The 14,173-nt window shown below is 48.8% G+C and overlaps 7 non-coding genes and 1 pseudogene across 7 annotated transcripts; 2 read left to right on the top strand and 6 right to left on the bottom strand.

Annotated features, from left to right (window-relative positions):
- Positions 1–729: 729 nt before the first annotated feature.
- On the bottom strand, positions 730–893 carry LOC137985878 (U1 spliceosomal RNA). The gene has a single exon (XR_011119400.1). It is a non-coding gene; the product is annotated as a U1 spliceosomal RNA (small nuclear RNA).
- Positions 894–1,087: 194 nt separating this feature from the next.
- LOC137985824 (U2 spliceosomal RNA) lies at positions 1,088–1,266 on the bottom strand (annotated as a pseudogene).
- Positions 1,267–6,718: 5,452 nt separating this feature from the next.
- LOC137985850 (5S ribosomal RNA) lies at positions 6,719–6,837 on the top strand. Its single transcript, XR_011119373.1, has one exon. It is a non-coding gene; the product is annotated as a 5S ribosomal RNA (ribosomal RNA).
- A 976-nt stretch (positions 6,838–7,813) lies between these two features.
- Positions 7,814–7,977, bottom strand: LOC137985877 (U1 spliceosomal RNA). Its single transcript, XR_011119399.1, has one exon. It is a non-coding gene; the product is annotated as a U1 spliceosomal RNA (small nuclear RNA).
- Positions 7,978–8,171: 194 nt separating this feature from the next.
- LOC137985818 (U2 spliceosomal RNA) lies at positions 8,172–8,362 on the bottom strand. The gene has a single exon (XR_011119345.1). It is a non-coding gene; the product is annotated as a U2 spliceosomal RNA (small nuclear RNA).
- Positions 8,363–8,629: 267 nt separating this feature from the next.
- LOC137985848 (5S ribosomal RNA) lies at positions 8,630–8,748 on the top strand. The gene has a single exon (XR_011119371.1). It is a non-coding gene; the product is annotated as a 5S ribosomal RNA (ribosomal RNA).
- Positions 8,749–9,724: 976 nt separating this feature from the next.
- On the bottom strand, positions 9,725–9,888 carry LOC137985876 (U1 spliceosomal RNA). The gene has a single exon (XR_011119398.1). It is a non-coding gene; the product is annotated as a U1 spliceosomal RNA (small nuclear RNA).
- Positions 9,889–10,082: 194 nt separating this feature from the next.
- Positions 10,083–10,273, bottom strand: LOC137985839 (U2 spliceosomal RNA). Its single transcript, XR_011119363.1, has one exon. It is a non-coding gene; the product is annotated as a U2 spliceosomal RNA (small nuclear RNA).
- Positions 10,274–14,173: the final 3,900 nt, after the last annotated feature.

Below are 14,173 nucleotides of genomic sequence, written 5' to 3'. Positions count from 1 at the left end.
GGATACGACAAGTAAAAAATGCATGCACTGTTATGCATTAGATGGAAGTTAACCTAGCCCGGATGATATGCATACAACGAAGGCTACAACACTACAACATTGATCCTGCGAAAACGTGACTTACGTGACGTAGCGCACTTCAAAGTCTTACTGTTCCCTGCTCAACACGGACAGTACGTATTCAAAGGGCCGATAAGACACTATCCTGACCATGAAAGATTTACTTTTTATGATAACAATCCAATTAACTGATAACATAGAGAAACCACAAAGTGTTGGCCACAGAAATGTAACGCCAACTGATCTGGCGGGTCCTCAGTTACTCAATGCAAAACGGGCTCTCCAGAACGCAACATAACACAACGCAAAAGAAATCTATCGCGATGGAGCAGTACAAACACACATCCACTTACGTTTTCGAAACGATGCACGAGGATAAGAGCTCGACCCGCTGGCATTTTCTTGTCTCACTCGTCTATCGATGGAAATCGATGCGGCTGAAATAAACACGTCCTCTCGCTCTCTCTACGGCCAAGAATGAAAGAAATAAAATCACAGTTTTGCAGTGCACCAAGTACGGAACATTCACCTACAATTTCAGCAGTGGAATTCACAAATACAACTCACCTTCCTTAGTCCTTACACCGCCACCGCATCTCCTTCCCTGCCCTGCCTGAAACGTTACCAACAAACCTTCCCATTAGCCAACTTTGCCACCGGGGTTTGGTGCGGGGACTAGCGCGAACGCAGGTCCCCACTACCAGAAATTATACGCTCGAGTTACCCACATTTGGGGTAATCGCAAGGGTCAACCCAATCGAAGTGCAATGAAAGAGCCTCACCTTGAGAGGACTGCCTCCCTGATCACAGTGCCTCCCGCGTCAGGTAAGTATGCCTTTTCAACCTCTCCGGAACCGCAAAACGCAACTTGTCTGCGCATACCATGTGGTAATGGGGGTCACGTGCTCCTCGTCCTGTCGTGTCGTGCTGTCCACTCGCTGCTATGCTACCTAGAAAAGAGAAGAGAATGTGAAGGTTGGTTGCTTGGTCATTTGTTCTGCTTTCACTTGATTATTTCTTCCCCAGAGGGAAGTGGGCCACGCTCGGAGGTAGTGCTATACCGAGGCAACCCGTGGCCGGGACGAGGCAAGCCTCTTTTCCACGGCCCAGTTCCAAAAATCAGTTTAATATATGAGCTGCTCGATGAGCAGCGTATCAGATATTAAGCTGATAAGAACAGATTTTTTTTCTTTTGATAAAATTTATTTACAAGGGCCCAAGGGCCCAGGTAAAAAGATCGTATTCCCACATATTCATGATGCACCAAAAAAGTCCATGTTGAGCAAAGCTCAAAGTCCAAACTAGCTGATCTAACTAACCTAACTAACCTGTTCTACCAAAAGACTAGATCCAGAGTCCAAAGTTCATTAAGGCAAAAGCCGTGTTACAAAAACTAATTAACTAAAGATGAAAGGTAATATGATTATTTGCGGAGACTGAACAGACAACGTTTGAAGCAGACCAAAAAGACCTAACCCTATCCAAGGAGTCACCCTGAACGCGGAATTTAACATCCTTAATAACATTATTAACAATTGAACGGAAGCCTAAGGTCCTGTTCCGAAAGGTTGCGAGGTTACGGGCATGCCAAACGTAAAAGAGGACGGTCGCAGCCAAATAATAAAACACCGAAGAGCCAGGAGAAGACGAACAAACAGAGAAGGGGAACAAAACAGACGGGAAAGACAAAACAAAAGGAAAACCGAGAAGACGAGAAAACGAAGCTGCAAAGTAGTTCCAAACACGCACAGTCCTACGACAATCAACAAAACAATGTTTAGCAGTTTCAGGCAGCGAGCAGATTGCGCAAAGGTCCGCGTCAATATAACCCCAGGCTCTGAGGTTATATCGAACGCGGACTGCATCGTGTAAAAGAAGCCAAATCAAATCAGATTTTTTATTCTCAATAAACTTCAGGCGGGACTTTCGCCACACCGAGGCCCATCGGTTAATGGGGCGGCCAACAACGGCACCCCAGTAGCCAGCACACCTCGGTGCGGAATCGGGGAAAGCGTAAAGCAGAGAATAGATGTTCTTAGAGGACAAATCATCAGGTAGGGCACCATTTCGATCAAACAAAGATTGAAAAGCCGACAGACAGAGACGATAGAAAAAGGAAGGCTCGGGAGAAACAGGAACAGAATTCGAAGAAAAGGAGAAACGAGGATCAAGCTTAGCGAGGCGTCGTCCAAGAAAATAGCGAGCCAGAAAGTGCCACTTTTCAGAGCCGAAGCTGTCACGCAGAGAAGAAAAACAAGAAAGGCGCAAGCTCACACATTTTGTACGGAAGTCGACAACGTTGAGGCCCCCCATCTTTAATGGGGCGCAGCAACGCTGCCGGCTTACATTCTCCATCCTCCCCTTCCATATAAAAAGCCAAATCAAGCGGTGAAAACGATCACAAACCCATCGGGGGGGATGGAGAATCTTAGCAACATGCCAGAAACGGCTAGCACCAAGAATATTGACAATCATGGAGCGACCGATAAATGAAAGCTCTCTTTGTTTCCACAGGTTTAAGACAGTCTCAAGTTTATCGAGTTTGGATTTCCAATTATCAGACTCTACCGAGAGCAAACCGTTAGAGAAATAGACACCCAAAATCTTGATCTTGGGAACCCATTTCAATCCAAAAGGAGACCCCCCCTGTGACCGCCAATGGCCGAGCCACATGGCCTCAGTCTTGGAAGTATTAAGTTTGGCACCAGAACCTAATTCAAATCTATGGACAATTTCCAAAAGTCGACAAAGAGAGCTTTCGGTCTTCAAAAATATAGTGGCATCGTCAGCATATTGCGAAATCTTAAATTGAAGTCCGGAAGCGCCCGGAAGCCGGAAGCCGATGATCTGATGGCATTGCCTAATTTGGGTCGAGAGAACTTCTGAAACAAGGACGTAGAGGAGAGGGGACAGGGGACAACCCTGCCTCACTCCCCTTTCTAGAAACACTGGGGCTGAAAGATTTCCATTAACAATTATACGGGAAAAGACATTGTTATAGAAGAGACTAACCCATTTACAAAAAGAAGGACCGAAACCAAATTTAAGAAGAGTACGCATAAGAAAAGAATGATCAACACGGTCAAAAGCCTTCTCCTGGTCGAGAGTTACGAGGATTCCAGACTCATTGGTTTTATCAATCATATCCAGGGTGTCTCGGATGAGTTGTAAGTTAGAAAAAATTGATCTGCCGACCACACCGCACGTCTGATCCCGATGAACGATGGACTCCATCACGGGCTTCAGGCGCTCGGTGATGGCCTTAGAGGCAAGTTTATAGTCAGTGTTAAGCAGCGAGATAGGGCGCCAATTCTTAGCTAATCGTTTGTCATCTCTTTTAAACACTAGGCGCAAGAGGCCCCCACGTTGACTATCAGTGAGGGAACCCCGGCGGTAGCACTCGTTTAAAACAAGAGTGAGGGCATCGCCGAGGTCCCCCCAAAAAGCAATGTAGAACTCAGTGGGAAGGCCATCCGATCCAGGCGACTTCCCAGTTTGAAGACTATTAAGGGCCGAGAAAAGTTCCTCACTAGAAAACTCGCCTTCACAGCTGTCACGTTCAGAAGCAGATAAGGAAAATTCTAGAGCATCAATTAAACTGGCCTGGACTCGCAGGTCGAGAGCATCCTTAGCAAAAAGGTTCTTATAAAAATCAACTAGGATCGATTCAATGTCAGCACCAGCAGTCTTCTCCAAACCATTAGCATCGAGAAGGCAATCAAAGGAATTTTTCTCGGCCCTTTTCTTCTCAAGACGGAAAAAATAACGTGTGGGCCTCTCCCCCTCCTCCACCCACTTGGCGCGTGATCGGACTTTGGCGCCCTCCATTTCACGTGAAATGAGGGAATAGAGAGCGCTCTCAAAATCTCGAATCCTAATTGAAGCTGAGTTATCCCCGAAAGCCAAATCAGACTTAGCGCGGATCAGACACTTAGTTAATCGGTTTCGTTCACGGTTTATGCGAGCTCGCTTGCGAGAACTAAAGCTAATGCAGAAATTACGGATATTCAATTTCAAATCGTCCCACCACGCGCCAAGGGAAGGAAAATTGGCACGACGCTGTTTCTGTTCATTAATAAGAGAGGACATTTCAAACTTAAAGTCGTTATCAGAAAGCAAACTAGAGTTAAACTTCCAAACACCGTTTCGGGGACACGAAAAGTTATCCAAAGTCAAATGCAGGGAAACGAAATCGTGATCTGAAAAAGCGCACGGCAAAGTATCGCAGTTTTGGACAAATGAAAGGAGAGCACGGGAAATAAGAAAGCGGTCAATACGTGAAGCCTGAGTATAACTGGCATTGGCCCAGGTAAAAGAAACTCCGCGAGGGTTTTGCCTACGCCAAACATCAACAAGAGAACAGTCAGTGACGAAGGACTGAAACATAGCCTTATCCGGTAGAGATAAGTTTGAAGACGATAATCGGTCAAGCACACTATCAATACAGTTAAAATCACCGGCGACAATACGAGTAGGGGAAAGGAAAAAAGTGTGCAAATTTTGAAAGAAAGCTTTCCGATCCGAAACGGTGTTTGGAGCATACACATTAACAATATTAATTTGATGGGAGCCCGTTAGTATCAATGCACTGATAACGCGGCCGTCAGAATCAAAAGTAAAACGGGTAACAGAACCTTGAAAGGAGGGGGAGACAAGCAGGCCCACACCGGCCGACCTGGCGCCCCCAAACGACCAATAGCACTTTCCAGACCAGTTTCGAGAAAATTCGTTAGCCTGCTCCAGACGACACACATGTGTCTCCTGGAGCAGGATCAAATCAAAAGACAACAAGGAGATTTCACGAATAAAAAGATCGCGTTTTGCGGGTGTACCGAGTCCGCGCGCATTGAGTGACAGTAATTTAAGCATTGATACTAACGGCGCCTACCGACTTTCTGCCATTTACCCCGTTCCTCATCACTAAGTGATTGCCGGTCCTCACGTCCAGGGGTCTTTGAGCGCTCGCGATCACCCCCGCAGGAGCGGTCCCGCTCACGCCGCCGCTCCCGGGGCCGGACCTGGGCAGAAACACCCGAGGCACAGCCGCCAGGAGAGCAGCGCTCACTGGCGCCCCCACAGGAGTCACGCTCCCGCTCTCCAATCCCCGAACGATCATGGGACCGGGTACCTTCTTCCAAATGATCTTCATCCTCGCTCTCTTCATTCTCCTCATCCTCTGTATTTTGCTCATCTTCCTCATCATCATCCATCTCCTCTTCAATCTTCCCATTATCTTCGTTTTTCTCATTCTCTTCACACTTTTTATGCACTGAAGCAGCACTCTCTTTAGGAACAGGTACAGGGGCAGGCGGTGGGTCAGGCACAGAGACAACTTTAGTGACATCAGCATACGTAGACGGACGAGATTCACGAACAGACGAAATGTTTCCACCATACACAACGAAAGGACAATCTCGGAAACGGTGATCACTTTTAAAACACACACTGCACAAAGTAGGCGACGGACATGAAGAAGCACGATGACCAGGTTGTTCACAATTAAGGCAACGGAGCGAGTCACACTTGCCAGCAAGGTGATCCCGCGAACCGCAACGACGGCACGTTTTGGGTTGATTCGGGTACCAGACCCGGATAAACTCCCCCGCAATATGGATACAGGATGGTATATCCTTATTTAGCCTCATCTTGGCAGTACGGACTCCATTAAAGAGGCTCTGTGACACACGGTCACGGCGAAAGGAGAAAACCTTCCCATAAGTTGACAGGCGGCCAATCAGGACTGTATCGGGCATTTCAAATGGTGCTTCATAAATCTTGACCAAAAGGACCCGCCTCTCACAATCTCCCAGAAGGATCTGGCAACCGGAGACAAAGATTTCATCTTTTCCTAGTGCAATAGACTTGGCACGATAGTCATTGAAGGTGACGATCCAAACACGGTTGGACATGCGAAACTGGACGGAGGAGATAAAATCCACGTCGATTCCAGCCTCGTCGAAGCCCTGAAGAATCTCCTGGGTGGTGCAAATTGTATCGCAGGAGAAATACACCGACAACTCCTTGTTTAGCCGTATGGTATTCCCCGCAGTTGACCACCGCTCAACAGGAACCGCATCAAATTGAACACCAGATGACATGAGATCAGCTAAAACACTTGGTAGCGGGACAGGACTCGGAGAGAACAACTCGGGCGATGCATCAGGAACTTGATTTTCGGGAACGGAGTCAGACCAGGAAGGAGAAGTAACAGTTTCATTAGGAGTCTCTGGAATAACAGAAATATCATCAATTAGTAGCTCGGTATCACCACTCAAATTACTCAATCTATCACTCATCTTGGTTCTTCTTCCCACAAGTAGGAGGGATGAAAAACAGCTTCTGACAAATGGCTCAAATGGCAAATATCATAGCCAAAAGGCCGAGAAGCGATGCCCGTAAATGCTCACAGCGGACAAGGTGCTCCCAGTCTCATGGCCACGAGATATGGTGGTCCGATTACAATCCGTGCCAAGGAAGGAATGCCCAAAGCCAACCTGAAAGCGAGGCGCACACAACGATCGCCCTTGTACAGTGGGCAGCAGGACCAGCATTGCATGGCACTTGCGTTGACGGCAAGAGGACAAATGCACATTGTGCTTGCTCTGACCTCGTTTTTATTTTCCCTTATAACAAAGTTAATTTTCACGGCGAATTACTTGTCTACGACCATACCACAGGGAAAACACCGGTTCTCGTCCGATCACCGAAGTTAAGCCCTGTCGGGCGGGGTTAGTACTTGGATGGGAGACCGCCTGGGAATACCCCGTGTTGTAGGCTTCCCTTTTTCCTTCTGTACACTTGATTATCTCAAAAAATCTCAGTTTCCTTTAATGAAAGAACATTCCAAACCAGGTTTTTTGAACACAACATGCCAACGATATGTCAAAGATGAGACATACAACAAAAACAAAATAGTTCACACGAGAAAGTGGAACTTGTATTCCCAAGGGAGCGCGTGCGCGCGAGATCTTATCAATCCAACGTTTATGACATGAAACGTATCTTTTCGTGTGAGCAAAGAACAGGATACGACAAGTAAAAAATGCATGCACTGTTATGCATTAGATGGAAGTTAACCTAGCCCGGATGATATGCATACAACGAAGGCTACAACACTACAACATTGATCCTGCGAAAACGTGACTTACGTGACGTAGCGCACTTCAAAGTCTTACTGTTCCCTGCTCAACACGGACAGTACGTATTCAAAGGGCCGATAAGACACTATCCTGACCATGAAAGATTTACTTTTTATGATAACAATCCAATTAACTGATAACATAGAGAAACCACAAAGTGTTGGCCACAGAAATGTAACGCCAACTGATCTGGCGGGTCCTCAGTTACTCAATGCAAAACGGGCTCTCCAGAACGCAACATAACACAACGCAAAAGAAATCTATCGCGATGGAGCAGTACAAACACACATCCACTTACGTTTTCGAAACGATGCACGAGGATAAGAGCTCGACCCGCTGGCATTTTCTTGTCTCACTCGTCTATCGATGGAAATCGATGCGGCTGAAATAAACACGTCCTCTCGCTCTCTCTACGGCCAAGAATGAAAGAAATAAAATCACAGTTTTGCAGTGCACCAAGTACGGAACATTCACCTACAATTTCAGCAGTGGAATTCACAAATACAACTCACCTTCCTTAGTCCTTACACCGCCACCGCATCTCCTTCCCTGCCCTGCCTGAAACGTTACCAACAAACCTTCCCATTAGCCAACTTTGCCACCGGGGTTTGGTGCGGGGACTAGCGCGAACGCAGGTCCCCACTACCAGAAATTATACGCTCGAGTTACCCACATTTGGGGTAATCGCAAGGGTCAACCCAATCGAAGTGCAATGAAAGAGCCTCACCTTGAGAGGACTGCCTCCCTGATCACAGTGCCTCCCGCGTCAGGTAAGTATGCCTTTTCAACCTCTCCGGAACCGCAAAACGCAACTTGTCTGCGCATACCATGTGGTAATGGGGGTCACGTGCTCCTCGTCCTGTCGTGTCGTGCTGTCCACTCGCTGCTATGCTACCTAGAAAAGAGAAGAGAATGTGAAGGTTGGTTGCTTGGTCATTTGTTCTGCTTTCACTTGATTATTTCTTCCCCAGAGGGAAGTGGGCCACGCTCGGAGGTAGTGCTATACCGAGGCAACCCGTGGCCGGGACGAGGCAAGCCTCTTTTCCACGGCCCAGTTCCAAAAATCAGTTTAATATATGAGCTGCTCGATGAGCAGCGTATCAGATATTAAGCTGATAAGAACAGATACTACACTTGATCTTAGCCAAAAGGCGAGAAGCGATGCCCGTAAATGCTCACAGCGGACAAGGTGCTCCCAGTCTCATGGCCACGAGATATGGTGGTCCGATTACAATCCGTGCCAAGGAAGGAATGCCCAAAGCCAACCTGAAAGCGAGGCGCACACAACGATCGCCCTTGTACAGTGGGCAGCAGGACCAGCATTGCATGGCACTTGCGTTGACGGCAAGAGGACAAATGCACATTGTGCTTGCTCTGACCTCGTTTTTATTTTCCCTTATAACAAAGTTAATTTTCACGGCGAATTACTTGTCTACGACCATACCACAGGGAAAACACCGGTTCTCGTCCGATCACCGAAGTTAAGCCCTGTCGGGCGGGGTTAGTACTTGGATGGGAGACCGCCTGGGAATACCCCGTGTTGTAGGCTTCCCTTTTTCCTTCTGTACACTTGATTATCTCAAAAAATCTCAGTTTCCTTTAATGAAAGAACATTCCAAACCAGGTTTTTTGAACACAACATGCCAACGATATGTCAAAGATGAGACATACAACAAAAACAAAATAGTTCACACGAGAAAGTGGAACTTGTATTCCCAAGGGAGCGCGTGCGCGCGAGATCTTATCAATCCAACGTTTATGACATGAAACGTATCTTTTCGTGTGAGCAAAGAACAGGATACGACAAGTAAAAAATGCATGCACTGTTATGCATTAGATGGAAGTTAACCTAGCCCGGATGATATGCATACAACGAAGGCTACAACACTACAACATTGATCCTGCGAAAACGTGACTTACGTGACGTAGCGCACTTCAAAGTCTTACTGTTCCCTGCTCAACACGGACAGTACGTATTCAAAGGGCCGATAAGACACTATCCTGACCATGAAAGATTTACTTTTTATGATAACAATCCAATTAACTGATAACATAGAGAAACCACAAAGTGTTGGCCACAGAAATGTAACGCCAACTGATCTGGCGGGTCCTCAGTTACTCAATGCAAAACGGGCTCTCCAGAACGCAACATAACACAACGCAAAAGAAATCTATCGCGATGGAGCAGTACAAACACACATCCACTTACGTTTTCGAAACGATGCACGAGGATAAGAGCTCGACCCGCTGGCATTTTCTTGTCTCACTCGTCTATCGATGGAAATCGATGCGGCTGAAATAAACACGTCCTCTCGCTCTCTCTACGGCCAAGAATGAAAGAAATAAAATCACAGTTTTGCAGTGCACCAAGTACGGAACATTCACCTACAATTTCAGCAGTGGAATTCACAAATACAACTCACCTTCCTTAGTCCTTACACCGCCACCGCATCTCCTTCCCTGCCCTGCCTGAAACGTTACCAACAAACCTTCCCATTAGCCAACTTTGCCACCGGGGTTTGGTGCGGGGACTAGCGCGAACGCAGGTCCCCACTACCAGAAATTATACGCTCGAGTTACCCACATTTGGGGTAATCGCAAGGGTCAACCCAATCGAAGTGCAATGAAAGAGCCTCACCTTGAGAGGACTGCCTCCCTGATCACAGTGCCTCCCGCGTCAGGTAAGTATGCCTTTTCAACCTCTCCGGAACCGCAAAACGCAACTTGTCTGCGCATACCATGTGGTAATGGGGGTCACGTGCTCCTCGTCCTGTCGTGTCGTGCTGTCCACTCGCTGCTATGCTACCTAGAAAAGAGAAGAGAATGTGAAGGTTGGTTGCTTGGTCATTTGTTCTGCTTTCACTTGATTATTTCTTCCCCAGAGGGAAGTGGGCCACGCTCGGAGGTAGTGCTATACCGAGGCAACCCGTGGCCGGGACGAGGCAAGCCTCTTTTCCACGGCCCAGTTCCAAAAATCAGTTTAATATATGAGCTGCTCGATGAGCAGCGGTGAATGGCAGACCAAAGGTCACCAGTCGACAGACTCATCCAACGCCTGAGGCATTGGTCACCAGTATTAGGCGACAGAGGCGAAATAAAACTAAGCAAATCAGGTGGTACAGAGGGTGAATTAAGCAGGTGGCCCGAAGCGAAAAACGAGCTTGTTGGAAACATAGAGGCGATGACTCCATCCGCCCCCCACTGGCGGGCAAAATAACGTCGACGTCTCCGGGTTGAAAAACGCTTGAAGAGCAAGGGGAGGTGGAACTTGACACGGGCCTTTGCTCCCTCAATGACGGCGAGGGCCCCAGGTTGACAGAACGAAAGCGGTAGTCATTGCGGGCCAGCCAGATGTGAAACTTACAGGCACACAACAGGTAACTGAAGACTTTGGGCACTGCGTGAAGCTCAGTGGAATTGAAACCAAAAAGTAAATGGCGACGCTCAAGCACAGGACACATAGGCGAGAAATGAAAAAGGAGGGACTGTAGCCAACCAACAACACTTTGAGCAAGGGGACACACAAAGAGCAAATGCGACAGTGACTCGACGACAGGACCACAAAAACAAGCGGAGGAGACAGATAAACCAAAAGAGAGAAGACGCTCAGCAGTGTAAATCACACCATGAGCTACCTTCCAGGAGAAATCAACAACAAAGCGGTCAAAATCAAAGAAGTGGAACTGGCGCCACGTATCATACCAGTAAAGGTCCCCAAAGGAGGGAAAGAACTTAACTACACAGTGCGGTGTGACAGAGGAACAGGATAAAAGAAACTGGTAACCGACTTTGGCAGAGAAAAAAAGCCACGGAGGCGACAACGTGAGGGTCAGAGGATGCGAAAACCAAAGTTCCCCGGGAGGGGGAAAAAGAGCCACCAAGCGACTCCCAGGCCAAAAGCAAAGAGGAGTAAAATGGCGGTAACAGGGACCTGTCGAAGGCAGCGGGACGGGAGAAAACATCAAGAGAGGAGGCAGCAAAACACGATTGAAACCAGTACGACACAAAGGAGGACCAGCTTGACGAGGACAAAGTAGACCGTTTGACCCACTGACCCAGAAGCGACCAAACCTTGAGCTTAATGTCCACCACCGAGAAACCTCCCAGCGATGTGGGCTGAACGACCACAGCACGTGCAACGAGCTCCCGCTTGGTTTTCCAGAAGAATGAGAAAACAAGGGAGTTAAGTTCTTTAAGTACCCAGGGGGGCATGTGGACCAGGGATGCCACATACCAAACCCTGGCGAGGGCCAGGCAATTGATGACCAAAGCCTTGCCATGAAAAGACAAGGAGCGCTGACGCCAGGAGGAGAGGACGCGTTCCACAGCCTCTATCCGAGGCCGCCAATTAGTTCATCAATGTCATGCGGGCCAATGAAGACTCCGAGGATTTTAAGCTTAGAAGATGTCCAGTCGAGAGGGACAGGGGGGTCAGTTCGGCCAGCCCAAGACCCCAGCCACAAGCCGCGAGACTTTGTCAGGTTGAGCTTGGATCCAGAACCAAGCTCATACCTTGTGTAGGTGTCAAAAACAGCCCTAATGGAGGCATCGGAGGACAAGATGAGCGATGTGTCATCCGCGTACTGGGAAATTGGAGAGAGCGGTGAGGGCAGTCCAGGCAGCAAAGGTCCAGTAATGGCGGGATTTGCTCGAATATTGGCGGCCAAGACCTCAGCGACCATAACATACAGCAAAGGTGCGAGGGGGCAGCCTTGACGCACCCCCCGTGTGAGACTGAAAAAGTTTGAGACATGACCGTTAACAATGACAGCACTCTGAACAGCATTATAGAAAAGGCGGATCCAGCGCAGAAAGGAGGTTTGGAAACCCATTCTGCAGAGGGTGGCATGCAGAAAGGACCAATCAACGCGATCAAACGCTTTTTCTTGGTCGAGCGAGAGGATGGCACAAGGAGACCCGGATTGCGTGGCGTAATGGACCATGTCTCGGAGATAAGCGACGTTCTCACCAATATAACGACCGGGGACACCACAGGTTTGATCCTCAGCCACCACGGCATGAATAACCTTCAGGAGACGCCCAGCGATGACGCGGGCAGCGAGCTTGTAGTCCACACTAAGGAGGGAAATTGGCCGCCAGTTACGAGGGTTCAGCCGGTCACCCGTCTTAAAGATGAGAGAAATGATGCCTCGACGCTGAGAGAGGCTGAGAGTGCCAGCCTCATAACATGAGTTCAGGACGAGCACGAGGTCCTGTCCGAGCACCGGCCAGAATTTGACATAAAACTCCATAGGGAGGCCATCCAAGCCCGGGGTCTTGCCTCGAGCCATCCCACATAAAGCAGTATAACACTCCTCCGACTGGAGAGGACCATCACACTGTTGAGCCTGGTCGGCGGACAAGGTGGAGGTGAGGGCGTCGAGCAGGGAAAGAGCCACGTCCCCGTCAGTAGGCTCGGCACTAAACAAGTTAGAATAAAAGGAAGCAAAAGCCTGGCATAGGTCCTTTGAACTCGAGACCACTGTGCCATCATCGCATCGAAGTGCTGAAATAAGTCGGTCGGCGGCACGCTTCTTTTCCAGACGGAAGAAAAAGGCCGAGGAGGTTTCACCTTCCTCAACCCATTGGCCCGAGCACGGACTTGGGCTCCCCGAGCTGCCTCGAGGTCTAGGGCAGCAAGGGCAGACAGGGTAGAATGGTACGGCTCAACACAGGAGGTGAAACCGGCATCAACACGGTTCTTAAGATGCCCAGCTAGTCGGCCAAGGAGGTCTCGACACTGCGATGTTTTCTTTCGAGCGCTCAGCGCAATATTTAATTGTGAGGCCTTTGATTTGGCTCTTGCCCTTATCCCACCACTTAGCTAGTGACGGGAAGGACAGCATGGACTGCCTCCAAACGGACCAAAAATTAGTGATATGCTGGATATAGTCCTCATCATTGAGGACAGAAATGTTGAGCTTCCAGAAACTGTCCCAGGAGCAGCAATGTCTGGGACACTACAAGAAAGCACCACACCACAGTGATCCGAAAACGGACAAGGAATAATATCGCAAGTCAAGACTGATGGTAACAGGAGTACGGGGCACCAATGAGATCAATACGGGAGGCCATAAGGCCGTCTGAGCGAGTCCAAGAGAAGGCAGAATCGGAAGGATGCAGGTGCCTCCAAATGTCCAGACAACAGCAGGAGTCAAAAAGACGTTTTAAGGTAGCAGTACTTTCGCGGGAAGTGTCAGAGACATTGGAGCCCCGACGATCGAGGGCGCGGTCGAACACAGTGTTAAAGTCCCCGGCAAGGAAGGTCGGATAGGTGGGATCAACCCAAGACGAGACGTCGTCCAGGAAGTCGTCACGGGCTGGGTTGCGATTGGGGGCGTAGAGACAGCAGATACGAAACGGGTGCCCAGAATGGGTAAAGTGGCAAAAAACAACACGCCCAGCGGTGTCACACCAAGAGCTCGTAAGGGTGACCGTGGGGCGGAATAAAATGATGCAACCACAAGAGTGTGCAGAGCCAACAGAAGCAACTGCATTAAAACCAGATGAACGAAACCAGACTGACATTCACTGTCTGAAGAGCAGTGGGCCCTCTTGTAGGCAGACAATGTCAGGGACCTGAGGAAAGGAACGTAACCAGTGCAGAACACCAGCGCGCTTGGACGAGTCCCTGAGACCATTGGTGTTTAAGGAGAGGATAGAGAGAGCCATAACTGAGAAGAAAGAGAGAGACAGCACAACTAGGAGCGACGGCTCCGAACCGGGGCAGGGGGAGCCAAGGAGGGAAGGCCAGAATGAACAGCCCTCCCAGACTCCCTGCCCTTTCCAGACTTCGAGCGGCCGGGGACCGCAGAACCAGGAAGAGGTTTCTTCGCTTTCTTCTTAGACTTGACCTGATCATCAGAGGAAGCCTCAACATCCGAAAGTCCACGCTTAGTGACTGGTGAATCAGTCAGCTCGACCTCGTTAACCATTACGGGAGACAGAGATAGAACCTGTGGGGTATTTACAGG

The sequence above is a fragment of the Montipora foliosa genome, unplaced genomic scaffold, assembly GCF_036669935.1.
Source record: "Montipora foliosa isolate CH-2021 unplaced genomic scaffold, ASM3666993v2 scaffold_105, whole genome shotgun sequence".
In the NCBI taxonomy this organism is placed as follows: domain Eukaryota; kingdom Metazoa; phylum Cnidaria; class Anthozoa; order Scleractinia; family Acroporidae; genus Montipora; species Montipora foliosa.
This window is presented reverse-complemented; position numbering and strand designations above follow the sequence as displayed.